Source organism: Neomonachus schauinslandi, chromosome 2 (assembly GCF_002201575.2).
Source record: "Neomonachus schauinslandi chromosome 2, ASM220157v2, whole genome shotgun sequence".
Taxonomy (NCBI): domain Eukaryota; kingdom Metazoa; phylum Chordata; class Mammalia; order Carnivora; family Phocidae; genus Neomonachus; species Neomonachus schauinslandi.
Genome location: NC_058404.1, coordinates 85,196,571 through 85,210,447, shown reverse-complemented (window position 1 = coordinate 85,210,447; position 13,877 = coordinate 85,196,571). Strand labels below are relative to the sequence as shown.

Sequence of the window (13,877 nt, the reverse complement as noted above, 5' to 3'; positions counted from 1 at the left end):
CTGTTAGCCATTTGTATGTCTTAAAGAGATCAATTTAACTCAATAACCATAGGTAGGTTTATTTAAATTCTTTTTTACTAACTGGCACAGGAATGAGTACATTTGCAAATTGCTTATGAATTATTAATAATTCTAAAAGCTTCGGTTCTAAAGTTTTAAGAGCCTCCCATGATTTCCATAATATAGTAAAGTGTCTTGCTTGACTCACTATCAATAACATTTAAGTAAAACAGAAATGCATAAAATAATAGCAGTAATAACAACCATTAATATCACTTGTGGCCTACATCTTCTTCTTCAAAATGAACACACACTTTAGTTTCTTAATAATTAATTTGTTGAAAAAATATATCTAAGTGCTTTGAGTTCTGGTGTATTGGGCTGCTGGGAAAGTTAAGGGGAAACCAAGCAGGCAGTACTCTACTGGAACCCTATTCTTACTTCATCCAGAGCAATCCCATTCTGTTTTCTATATTATAGTTCTTCCTAACTTTCCTTCAGAAATAAATAATTGACAAAGCTTCAGGAAAAAAGTTTAGAAGATCTTTTATCTTAAAAATCTGAATCTCTAAAGTTCTATGACTATGATCATGCATTTGCATAAAGCAATGCGCTAAATTAATCTCTGCAGCCCAGGACATGAATAAAAAGGCATTATTATTTCCAATCTACAAACTGAAAACAAATTTAACAACTTGGTCAAAGTCACATGGGTTGGAAATGTGAAACAAGATCAGAATCTAGATCTGTACATCAATATACCATGCTACCTCATATTTTAATCTTATCCTGCTGCATTATTATGTGCTTTTTGATAAAACAACAGAAAGAAATTACAAAAATGGTAACAGCACATACTTTGAACCTCTTGGAAATTTCTCAAATTTAGATTATTAGTATTAAGCTATGAAGATATTTACCCAGAAATGACCATATTACCTTAATACAGAAGTAAAATACTTAAAAATAAACTGCTCTTGGTCACAAACCATTCTGTAGGCAATACAGTTCTATAGATAATAGTCTCCATTTAAAAATTATGTAGGTCAAGGTCATTGCTGCTATTTATTCCTTTTAAATAAGAATCAGAAATACAGACCTAATAGTTTCTGCTTAATTCTTGAGTGCTCTATAATTATTCAGTGATGGACCAGCCGATAACTAAGAATTAAATCATGAAGGTCACAGTATTACCTGTCACACTATGGTGCCAATATGTCATCAGCTCCAAACAAAATTGTGAGGTTTGTCACATATCATTTCTTAAAGGAAGTGGTAAAATATGGCCAGGCAAGGCTGACAATGAGGTAATACTACAAAACACAATTAACTAATTTGTGCAGTTAAACTATTTTTTTTTAGCTGTGGTAGAATACACAACATAAAAGTTAACATTTAAAACAATTTTAACCATTCAATTCAGTAGTGCTAGGTACATTTACACTGTTGTACAACCAATCTCCAGAACTCTTTTCATCTTATAAAACTAAAACTTGATACCATTAAACAACAACTTTCTAATTCTCCCTCTCTCAAGCCCCTGGCAACCATCATTCCTTTATTAGTTCAACATGTTTTTTTGGTAGAGTTTAGGTTTTGTCTACATATAAGATCATGTTATCTATGAATAAATTTTATTTCTTCCTTTCCAATTTTATTTCTTTTTCTTGCCTAATTGCTCCTGCTAGGACTTCTAATACTATGTTGAATAGAAGTGACAAAAACAGGCATACTTGTTTTGTTCTAGTTCTCAGAGGAAAGGTTTTCAGTCTTTCATCATTGAGTATGGTGCTAGCTTTTGGCTTTTCATATATGGCCTTTATTATGTTGAGGTAGTTTCTTTCTATTCACAGTTTGTTGAGTGTCTTTATCATAAAAGGGTGTTGAATCTTGTCAAATGGTATTGTTGCATCAACTGAGATGATCATGTTTTTTTTTCCCTCCATTTTGGTAATGGTTTATATTACATTGATTGATTTTCATATGTTAAATCATCCTTGCATGCCAGGAATAAATCCCACTTGTTCATGGTGTATAATCTTTTTTTTTTTCTTTAAGATTTATAAGAGAGAGAGAGAGAATGCAAGCAGGGGGAGGGACAGAGGGAGAGGCAGAGAGAGAATCCCTGCTGAACGTGGAGCCCAACACAGGGCTCAATTTCACAACCCTGAGATCATGACCTGAGCCGAAATCAACAGTCAGACACTTAACTGACTGAGGCACCCAGGCGCCCTGTTGTATAATCTTTTTAATGTGCTGCTGAATTCTGTTTGCTAGTATTTTGTTAAGGATTTTTGCATCAATATTCATTACGGATATTGGTCTGTAGTTTTCTTGTAGCTTCTTTGTCTGGCTTTGGTATCGGGATAACCCTACCCTCACAGAATGAGTTTTGAAGTGTTCCTTCCTCTTTAATTATTCAAAACAATTAGAGGAGGACTGGTGTTAATTTTTCTTTCAACGTTTGGTAGACTTTATTAGTTAAGCCATATGCTCCTGGTCTTTTATTTATTGGGAGGTTTTTGATTACTGATTCAATCTCCTTATTGGTTCTAGGTCCTGTTTCATCATGATTTAGTCTTAATAGATTGTATGTTCTAGGAATTCATCCATTTCATTTAGATTATCAAGCTGTTGGCATATAATTCTTCATAATACTCTCTTACAGTCCTTTTTATATCTATAGAATCAGGTGTAATGTCCCCTCTTTCACTTCTGATTTTAGCTGAGTCTTCTTTTTTTCTTACTCAATGTAGCTAAAGGTTAGTTAATTTTGTTGATCTTTTTGAAAAACCAACTCTCGGTTTCAATGATTTTCTCTATTATTTATCTACTCTCCATTACATTTATCTCTCATTGAATCTGTATTATTTCCTTCCTTCTGCTAGTTTTGGTTTTTCTAGTTCCTTAAGGTATAAAGGTAAGTTGTGAATTTGAGATTTTTATTTTTTAATGTAAACATCAACAGCTATACATTTCCCTCTTAACAAAATTTTCACTGTATCCCATTAAGTTTTGGTATGTTGCGTTTCTGTCATCTATCTCAAGACATTTTCTAATTTCCTTTTTGGCCTTTTGGTTGTTTATATAGATGTGGGTTTTTCTGTTTTCCTTCTGCTACTGATTTCTCACTTCATTACATTATAATTGGAAAAAATACTTTGTATGATTTCAGTTTTTAAAAATTTATTAAGATTTGTTTTTTGGACTAATATATTGTCTATCCTATAAAATATTCCATGTGCACTTAAGAAAAATAATGTATTTGAATCAATATTCATCAGTGATATTGGTCTGTACTTTTCATGTAGTGTCTTTGCCTGGCTTTGGTATCTGGGTAATACTGCCCTCACAGAATGACTTTGGAAGTATTCCCTCCTCTTCGATTTTTTGGGAGAGTTGGAAGAAGATTGGTATTAATATTTATTTCAATTGATTGGTATTAATTTTTCTCTCTGTCGTTAGATGGAGTGTTCTATATAATATGTCTATGCAGTCCAATTGGTATATAGTGTTGTTCAAGTTTTCTGTTTCCTTATTGATTTAAATGGTTGTCCTAAGTTATGCATGTTTAGTGCAGCAAGAATTTGTTTATATGGTATAAGGTAGAACATTTAATGCTAATGCTATCCCCCCTTCCCTGCTTACAAACATATAAAAGCTAGCAGGTCCAGGATTCTAAGCTTCCTATGTATTCCTTACTCCACAAGATTGCTGAAATCACCAAATATCATTTGTGCCTTCCTGAGGAAGAAGAGAGGCACTGGAGAAGTACATCCATTTTCCTGTATCTTTGATCTTGTGTATGTTCTTCGCACTGCTTCTGGGCTCACTCAATAACAAGTTAAAGTACAAGTAACTTTGGCCAAGTATGAGATACCATTCTCGCTAATATTTGAAACCAAGACCAAGCAGCCCAATCAACCTCAAAGAGTTTCACCAACATCACCTACAAGCCCTCTTCAATCTCCACTGTGAGCCCACAATCACAAATTATAATGTGCAGCTCGTTTACTGGTACTGAAGTAATGCTCACTCCCACATCAAAGGTAGCTGGAGCACTAAAAGGAAAGACAATCACAGGATACCCAATAATTGTAAAGTGCAAGAGAGATCGCTGGCTGATCACCAAACTTTTTTTTCTTTTTCCAGGGGACATGACTATATTTCCTTTGGAGTTAGGTGAGGCCTCGAAAAGCCAATGATGTAGGTATAGGCTGAGTCTGAGTCTGATATAAGTTTCAGTCTGAGCCAGCAGGCTCCAGACCCAAATACAGCCAATTATTCAGCTTGAGTCCAAAGACAGAAAATGATAGAAGTGCCAGCTCTGACACCAGGCAGGAGGAATTCCCTCTTCCTCACTGGAGGGTCAGCCTCTCAGTTCAATTCAGGCTTTCAATGGATTGGATGAAGGCTACCTGCACCGGGGAGGGCAATCTGCGTTACTCAGTCTATCACTCAAACGTTAACCTCATCCAAAACCACCCTCACATACACACCCAGAATAATGTCTAAGTACCTGGGCACCTCGTGGTTCAGTCGAGTTGATACATACAACTAACCGCCACAGCCACCCACTCCTCCAGAATCCACTCTGGCAGCCAGAAACTGTGTTAGGTCTCTGGGATATTTTCATTTTCTATTTATTTGAGCATTACCTTAACTAACACATACTTTTGACTAAAACCCGGTATTTTTTTTTTAAGTCAGAGAAACCTAGAAACAATGAAAAGACCTCAAGCAATACAACAAAAAGTAGAGAAAGAACCATAACAGCAGAAATAATAATTGAAAATGCAACTTTCTGGCAGTTCAGACACCACAGTACTATAAAACATTCCAAGGATCCTGGATCTGATCCTATAAAGTGAGAAACTACTGAAGTTCTGAGATTAATGAAAGGAACAGAGCTGAAGTCCTGGATATAAAAGTATTATTTGAGTTACACACTGAAGTCATTTTCAAAATCATGTTTATATAAACATTAGAATGATATACTTACTTACATATTTAGGGTTTATACTACCTCTGCATAGTTCCAAAAGAATAGCTTAAGGCATCGTGCAAAACACAAAACAGACAAAAATATAAGCCTGCTGAGGACTGGAACTCCTTCTCATTTCTGTATTCACAGTACCCAAGAGTGCTGGCACATGATGAATCGGAACAGAAACACGTTTATAGAATGAATGAATGAATGAATGAATGAGTGCCTAAGTGAGAGGGAAAAAAGGGAAATAGATGTTACTAAGCAACCAACTGGAATGAGTTTGTTGTTGAGGAGCACTGCAGCAATAAATTTAGTGAAGGGTTTCTACTCACTTAGAGAAAAGCCAGAAGTAAAGGGAGTTTTCACTGTCTACAAAAGTCTACAAGATCCTTAAAGAGAAAAATCCTATTTTAGAATTAACAGCTAGAAAAATTTATGGACTAAATCCTTACATAATAGATGTCTGTAACTACTGTTTTGAGAGAAAAATAGTTATGTAAATACTTCTAACACTGGCCCTCTAAAGTTTGTAAGGACATTGGTAAAACTAACACAATAAAAGCACTTATATAGAGAAGAGAAATAATGGTCTAGAAAGTTTGCATTTTATGATCTAATTTAATATGGGAAAATTAATCATATTTTTAAATTCTACTCTACATCTATGAAGAAACATCTCTTATTATGAGTTATTTCAGAATCTTGTTACAGACAGACTGCATTTTAACAAACCAATTCATAATTTGCTAGAAAAGATAGTAAACAGAAAAATCAGATTAAAAGGTTTTATGTTACCATATCACAAAATAAAACAGGACAGATTCTCACCAAAATTAGAGGGCATTCTGTGTAGCACATAGAAAATTCACTTTGAAGGATCACAGAAAATCCAAGGTGGAGAGGTAGGAAACAGTGGCATCTTAGAAGGCAACCTTCTTCCAAAGACGCTGCAAGACTCCATTTGAAATGCAGCCATTTTCTCACAAAAGAAACTAGCATGCTTCACAATGAACTGCACCAGGGATTTGTTAATTTCATGATGGCTATGTGTCCAGAAATTCAGGGGAAGTCAGCCAGTAGATATTAACATTCATCATTCACAAATTCGTTTAACAAATATTTATGATTGCCAATTACATGCCAGGAATTATGTCAGACACTGAATTTACCGTAATTAGTGAAACATACATAGCCCTTGATCTCAAAGAGCTTATAGTCTAGGATGGAAAGCCAACACTGAAAAATTAATCCAGGTATTACATGTAAACCATAGTAAGTGACAGAAAAGTAAATTCGTTCTAAGAGTTGGTAGTTGGGGAACTGAATTTACATGGTAGGAGAAAGATCAGAGGAAGCCTCCTTGAGAAAGTTACATTTAAAGTGTGATGCAGGGGCGCCTGGGTGACTCAGTTGGTTAAGCGTCTGCCTTTGGCTCAGGTCATGATCCCAGAGTCCAGGGTTTGAGCCCCACATTGGGCTCCCTGCTCAGCGGGGAGTTTGATTCTCTCTCTCCCTCTGCCGCTCCCCCTGCTTGCGCTCTCTTCTCTCAACTAAATAAATAAAATCTTTAAAAACAATTTTTTTAAAAAAGAACCAAGTGTGATGCAAAGGCGAGAAAGGAGTGATTTCCCTAGCCAAGGACAAAGCAAGCAGCACTGATGGAGGAACTGAAAGAGGAAGAGCGGAGCAAAAAGAGTAAGAAGTGCTGTACCAAGTACACACTGTTTTGCAAACACATTAATTCCAATCTTTGCAGCACTCTGGGGTGAAAGTATTGGCATCCCGTTTATATACAAGGAAAGTGTATTCTTACTCAAGAATACAGAGTGCTGCTAAATTGAGGGGGAAGACTCAAAGTTAGGTCAAGTTTCAGGCTATACATTCCTTTTATTAAGGCTCTAAGGTTAGAAGGTTTAATAATTTAATCCTCACCAAATGGGATTAAAGTTCTAGGTCTATAAAATATAAAGTTAAATATTTTATATTCCATCCTTTAGACATACATTCCAGTTTCTGTGGGTTTTATATTTGAAAAGCCATACTTTTATGTGTATCCAAACTATGACTTATGCACATATATATAGTTAGTTTAAATGGCTTTTAAAATCTTTCTAGCAAAGCTTTTAATGGAATTTAAGGTTATATAAAAATATAAAAACCAACATTAGTATGATCCTTTAAATTCTACAGAGTACTTACATAAATTTCAGCATATTTAAGAAGATAACTGGCTTACTATTAGAACTATAATGATCACATATTAGATAACATAAATGTTTCTAGATATCTCCTCTCTTTAACAAAAGCTAGAAAGAATGTTTTCACTAATTGTTAATACTTCTAATTTCCTATTGTAGACAGAATAATGACCCCCCAAAGATGTTGGCACCCTAACCCTTGGGTCTTATGAATGTTACCTCACATAGCAAAAGGGGCTTTAAAGACGGAACTAAGGTGGTTACTTAGCTGACCCTAAAATAGAAGGAATATCCTGGATTACCTAGGTGGGCCCAATACAATTACATGCGCCCTTAAAAGTAGAAGAGGAAGTCCGTGAGAGATGGGTAGAAGAGATATGAAGAGCGAGGGACTCCACCCACCAGACAGACCTTGAAGACAGAGGAAGGGAGCCATGAGCCAAGGAATGTGAGTGGTCTCTAGAGGCTGAAAACAGCCCTCAGCAGACAGTCCTACTGAACTAGAGAAAATAAATTTGTATTGCTTTAAGATGCTACATTTGTGGTAATTAGTTATGGCAGCCATGACAACTAATACTTTTATTATTCCTGAGCTCCTTGATTATAGCTTCTTTGAAACCGTTGCTACAAACAAAGTCTTAGCTGATAAGTACAATAACATTTTTCTGTTCTATTGCCTTACTGCTCCTCCTAACTGCCTCCTTCTTGGAACCATCTCCTCCCTTGGTTTTCTTGTCCCCATTCCTGATTCTTTTATTTTTTTAAGATTTTATTTGTTTGTTTGACAGAGAGAGACACAGCGAGAGAGGGAGCACAAGCAGGGGGAGTGGGAGAGGGAGAAGCAGGCTTCCTGTGGAACAGGGAGCCCGACGCGGGGCTCGATCCCAGGACCCTGGGACCATGACCTGAGCTGAAGGCAGTCGCTTAACCAATTGAGCCACCCGGGTGCCCCACCATTCCTGATTCTTGATTCTCTTCCTTTTCTCTGCCTTGTGCACAGGCACTTTCTGCAATCTTCTGTAAATGTTGCTATTCCTTAGAGTTCTGTCCCCAGACTCTCTTCTCACAAGACATATACTCTTGGCTTCTACCTATAAAAGCTAGCCAGGGACTCCCAAATCTTATCCACAGCTCAAAAGTCATTCCTTAATTTCAAATCACTATCCATCTTCAAGGATGTCCCAAAGCTTCTCCTAATTTGAACTTAGTCTTTCCTCCCAAACCTGCTTCTCTAGCTCCTGAACACTCTTCCTCCATTAACTAACTGTACCTCCAGTCAAGTAAACCAGTCAAGTTACTTTGCCATTATCTTAAGATTATTCTTTCTCACGGATCCCTTATGTCATTGGTAGCTGAACACACTTGGGCATTTCTTAAATGTCTTGTTCTATCCCCAAGCCATAGCCTGATTTAGGAATCTATCATTTCTGAAGTAGATTAGCAAACTCCCACTTTGCCTCTTCACTTCCAGTCTTGCCAATCTCTAAATCTTTCCTCCACCTTCTCTCTAGTATGAGTTTTCTAAAACAAGTCTTATTTTACTGTTTATAAAAATGTACAACAGTTCTCTGCAGTTCTCAGCATAAATTCTGTCCTTTTAAGACTCATTTATTTCACTCCCTTCAACATTCACCTATGTAATACATTAAATGCTATTCTGTATGCTGTATCTTATAACCGAGATGCCTTTCTGCTGTTCATTTCCAATGGCTGACTGAGGACTCACCCAACACTGGTATGCCTCAAAAGTACAGTTTGAAAATCACTATTTTTAAAGTTTTAGTTGTCCTGCAGTTTTAGGAGGAACTCAACTACAGAATGATATAATAGAAAGTACACTGAACTTGGCACCATCACACCAAGCTCCTAGTTCTATTATTAAAAAGGCAAGAGGTTAAAACTGCCTGGGGCTTGTTTTTTCATTTGTCAAGTGAAAGGGTCAAACTAGATGATTTAAAGGTCCATTAAAACTGACAATTCTAACTTTCTAATTAAGAGCACTAAAACTTACTAGGCCCTGAAAAGCAGTAAGGCTAACTTATAACACTGTTCAATTTCTAGAGATCCATCAACATACTTACATGGTTCATACATAATAATTAACTTTATCAACTAGATAATATAGATTATCTTGCTCTAAGGCTTTGGGGATAGGTCTAAATGGTATTGGAAGATCAAACCAACTAAACGTGAAGGCAGAAATGTAAAGTGAAAAAAGGCCAATTTACAATTACCAAAGGAAGGCTACCTAGAGTGATTAAATGACCTAGAGTGATGTAAAAATTTTAAAAGCAAGCAAAATCTTAAGACTAGATCAGGGTTTTGATGGCTTTAATGAACCAAAAAGTTTCAAAATAAATTAACTTTTTTTCTAATTTGAGACTTCCCAGGGTCACTTTCTCTCTCCCCCTTCTGAGCTTTGTTGCCACCTGCTTTTTTTTTTTTTTTTTTAATCCCAAGCAAATGCCTCCTCCTTGTTGCTCGGGCGATGCTATAAATAAAATCAGTTAAAGTGTCCGATTGATCGTAAACAGGTTTTGGGCGATAATGAGTCTATAGTAATTAGGGCTTCAGTGGATTCAACCCAACCCTCCCGCTCCCTCCCTGGCGGCGCACACCGGGCTCCAGGCAGCGCATCTAGGGAGTGGCCACCCTCTAAGATGGTTGGGTCTCTTCGCCTTCAGAGAGGCGGGGACTGCGTAAGCCGAGCCTTTTTAGGTTTTGTTCACGTTTTCGTGAAAACTGCGAGTGGGGTGAGCTGCGCCCAGACACTCGCCGGCCCTCCGTACACCCCTCGGGAGCGCGCGCCGGGGCTCGAGCTTGGAACGGGGCTGAAATGGTAACCGCTGGAATAACGGACTCGGCTCCCTGGGGCCGCTCAAGCCCTCGGGGACAGGTCGGGATGGAGAAGGCACCAGCCTTCCCTGAGCCCCAGCCCCAGCCTCAGCGCAGCGGGTGGACACAGCAGTTCCGGAGGACCCAACGGACCCGGCGTGGCATCAACTCCCCCCACCGGTGGCTGGCTTTCCTCCTCCCGAGGCCGGGAGAGCGCACCCAAGAACCTCGCTCGGGGCACCTCCATCCCCGAATTCAAAAGCCAGCCCCTCACCCGGCCCCAACCTGTTCAGCCTGGCGGGTCGCCAGAGAAAGCAACGCGGCCAGGAATCCCCGCCCTGGGCGTGGAAGCAATGACTCTCATTCCTTACCCTAGCCCGAGCGCAAAGAGCAGCAGGGAAGTGGCCTACTGCCCACGCACCTGTCCGGCGGGCCCGTTTTCGGCAGCGGCAGCTCAGATGTCCGAGTCGCTGCCACTTGGTCCCCGCACTTCCCCAGACCAATCCCGCCGGCGGCCGCTCAGCAGCGACTGCTAACCGCGCATGCGCGTGCGGCCGCAGGCGGGGAGCAGGCGGTGGCCGGAGGCGCGGGCCGCGCGCACCTGAACCGAGGGGCTCAACCGCCGCGGAGGGGCGCTGCTGGGCGAGGCCTGCGCTGAGCTGCGGAGCCCGCCATAAAGCGCGCCCTTGGGGCTCGCGCCAGCTCCGCCGGCCGGTTGTGGGGTGGACGGGTCTCCTGGACCGGCAGGGCACGATTTCCTCATTAGCCCGAAGACTTTCTCCCCACGAGGAGCACTTGTCCTCTGCATTCAGGGGGGGTCCGCCTGCTATTGCGCATAAATGGGTCCTGAGTTTTATATAAATCACGTTTCTGAACAGTGCCCACTTAGTACCCCAGGCTTTTCATAGAATTCTATATGTTGAGAGACGAGAAGTCGGGGCGCCTGGGTGGCTCAGTCGTTAAGCGTCTGTTTTCGGCTCAGGTCGTGATCCCAGGGCCCTGGGATCGAGCCCCACATCGGGCTCCCTGCTCGGCGGGAAGCCTGCTTCTCCCTCTCCCACTCCCCCTGCTTGTGTTCCCTCTCTCGCTGTGTCTCTCTCTGTCCTATAAATAAATAAATAAAATCTTTAAAAAAAAAACAAAAACGGGAAGTCATTGTGATCCTCGGGGAGGCTTCCTATTTCGTGTGGGTGTGTATGATAAATATAGATCTATTAAATGTTGACATAATAAATACATTTTCTTTCCGAAATACTATTAGTAAGAATTGGTAACATTTATTGCGCTCACTGTACTCTAGGGGCTTTACATTCATGATTTCATTTAACCATCACAACAACCCAGGTGAAGGAACTAAAGATAATTACTTGCCCGAACCTTTGATTAACAAATAGGGCTCAAATCCAGGTCTGTCTCTCTCAGAGCCTGTACTTTTAATCAACACACCAAAAATAAAAATATAGCACAAAGGTAGGATTGAATCATAAGCTTCTTTGCCCCATTGATGGTTTACCATGCAGCTTTCTCTAATATTTTATAGTAAATCTTGACTGATTTTGAATAGCTGGGATGTATGGTAGGCATATGTTTAACTGTTTTAAGAAAATGCTGAGCTGTTCTACGTTCCTACCAGCAATATAGTATGAGAGTTCCAGTTATGCTACGCTTTCACCATTGCCTGGTATGGTCAGTCTTAACCCTTCCAGAGGTCGATCAATGATGTCTCGTTGTGGTTTTATATATATATATTTCTTTAAGATTTATTTATCTATTTGGGAGACAGAGTGAGAGAGAGTGCGAGCAGGGGAAGGGGCAGAGGGAGAGAGAGAGAGAATCTCAAGCAGACTCCCTGCTGAGTGCCCAGCGGACATGGGACTGGATCTCAAGACCCTGAGATCATGACCTGAGCAGAAATCAAGAGTTTGTTGCTCAACCCACCAAGCCACCCAGACGTCCCTCACTGTGCTTTAAAATGCTATGTAGTTTTCTTATATATTACCAAATCTCCTCCTTAGGAGTTATATCATTTTTTATCCCCATTAACAGTGTATGAGGATGTTTATTTCCACATAACCTCACCCAACAGAATGCGCTGTCAAGCTTTTGGGATCACAATAAAATTGTAAGTTAACTTAGGAAGAACTAACATCAGATGTCCTATCCAAGAAGAGAAAAGCCTTTCTATTTGCTTGAGTCTCTTGCATCTTTAGGAGTGTTTTACAGCTTTCTTTGTATAGGTTTTGCACATTTATCTTTGGATCTTCATTGAAATTTACATACACAAAATACCATTCCTTTAAAGTTTACAATTTGATGAATTTTGACAGGTGTATATACCTCTGCAACCACTTCCTCAATCAAAATACAGACTACTTCCATCACTTCCAAGAGTTTCCTGGTTTTGTACATTTCTTCTTAGGTTTATTCCTAAATATCTTTTTCACTGCTATTATAAAAGAGGTTTTCTCGATCATCATATATTCTAAGGGTTTATTATCACTTTTAAGAAGTTACTCATTTTTGAATGCTAAACCTATATCCTGAGATCTTGCTGAATTATTTTATTTAAATTAGTTTTGTGATTAAGTCCCCTAAGTTTTTCCACATATAGTATCATGCTATCTTCAAATAGAACTTTATTTTTAATTTTCCAATTCTTATGCCTGTAATCGTTTTTTCTTATCAAATTTCATTGGCTAACCTTGCCAGAACAATGTAACAGTCCTGGAGACAGTGGGGATCATTTGCTCTGTTTCTGATGCTAGTAGAAATGCCTCCAGTGTTTCCTCATTAAATAAAGAACCATTTTTAGAATTGAGGTATCTATGACTGTCAGATTTAACAAATTAAAATACAAGACATTCAATGAGATTCTAATTTCATAGAGACAAATAATTTTTAGTACATATATTTTTCATATATGTTTATCTGGCCCTAATTTTATCATGTTAAGGTATCCATTCATTGTAATTTTAATATTCTTATAGAAAATAAGTGTTGCATTTTTCTGTGGAGGTAATCACATTTTTCTCCTTAGACCTATTAGTAAGAATCCTACCCAGATCCTTGCACTCGTGGTATCAAAAAACCAGGTCATGGTATGTTGTTTTCTTCATGTGGCTTAGGAATTTCTAGTATCGCATTTAAGATTTTTGCATCAATCATCATAGATGATATAGGTCTGTGGTTTTCTTTTTTGTTCTATCATTATTAAGACCAGGTATTCATGTTATACTTACATCACTAAAAGAATTAGTAAATTTTCCATTATTTGCTATACTCTGAAACAACTTTAAAACACTGGGACTGTTTTCTCAAAGTTTAGTTAAGTTCCCTTGTGCAATCATCTAGGCCTAATGTCTCTTTGTGCTTGTTATTTCTCAGTAACTTTATTTCTTCAATGAAAATTCATTCGTTTATGCTTTCTGTCTCTATTAACATCAATTTCGGTAAACTGAATCCTCCCAAGAAATCTTCATTTTTATCTGGGCTTTTAGAAAGAAAACTAATATTGCCAAAACAAACACCAGCTCATATAAACTTCCTCATAATTCATTGCCTATGACTGGCTATTAATAACATAGCATCTAAAAATGTAATTAGGAGGAAAAAAGGTAATTAAGGGGAAAAACATAGTAAATAGTTTTCATGGGAAAATGCTTGCCCAGATTTAGCTCCCATTATTTGTTCGTATTTGCTGCAACTCTGCCACAGAGTGGAAGGTCCATTTAAGAGTATACAACAAAACCCAAGTTATTGTTACACACCTATGTTGGTAGAGGGTTAACTCCCATTTACCCAAGAGTGTAGTCACATTTGCTATTACTACTAACATTAGTAATATTACCATATTA

General features: G+C 38.6%; 1 protein-coding gene across 1 annotated transcript in view; it reads right to left on the bottom strand.

The window, feature by feature from the left end:
- Positions 1-10,510, bottom strand: part of CLGN (calmegin) — a 58,809-nt gene extending 48,299 nt beyond the window's left edge. Inside the window, exon 1 of the mRNA XM_021679335.1 lies at positions 10,445-10,510. The gene's annotated coding sequence lies outside the window, so the exon portion shown is untranslated. The remainder of the gene's footprint in view (positions 1-10,444) is intronic.
- Positions 10,511-13,877: the final 3,367 nt, after the last annotated feature.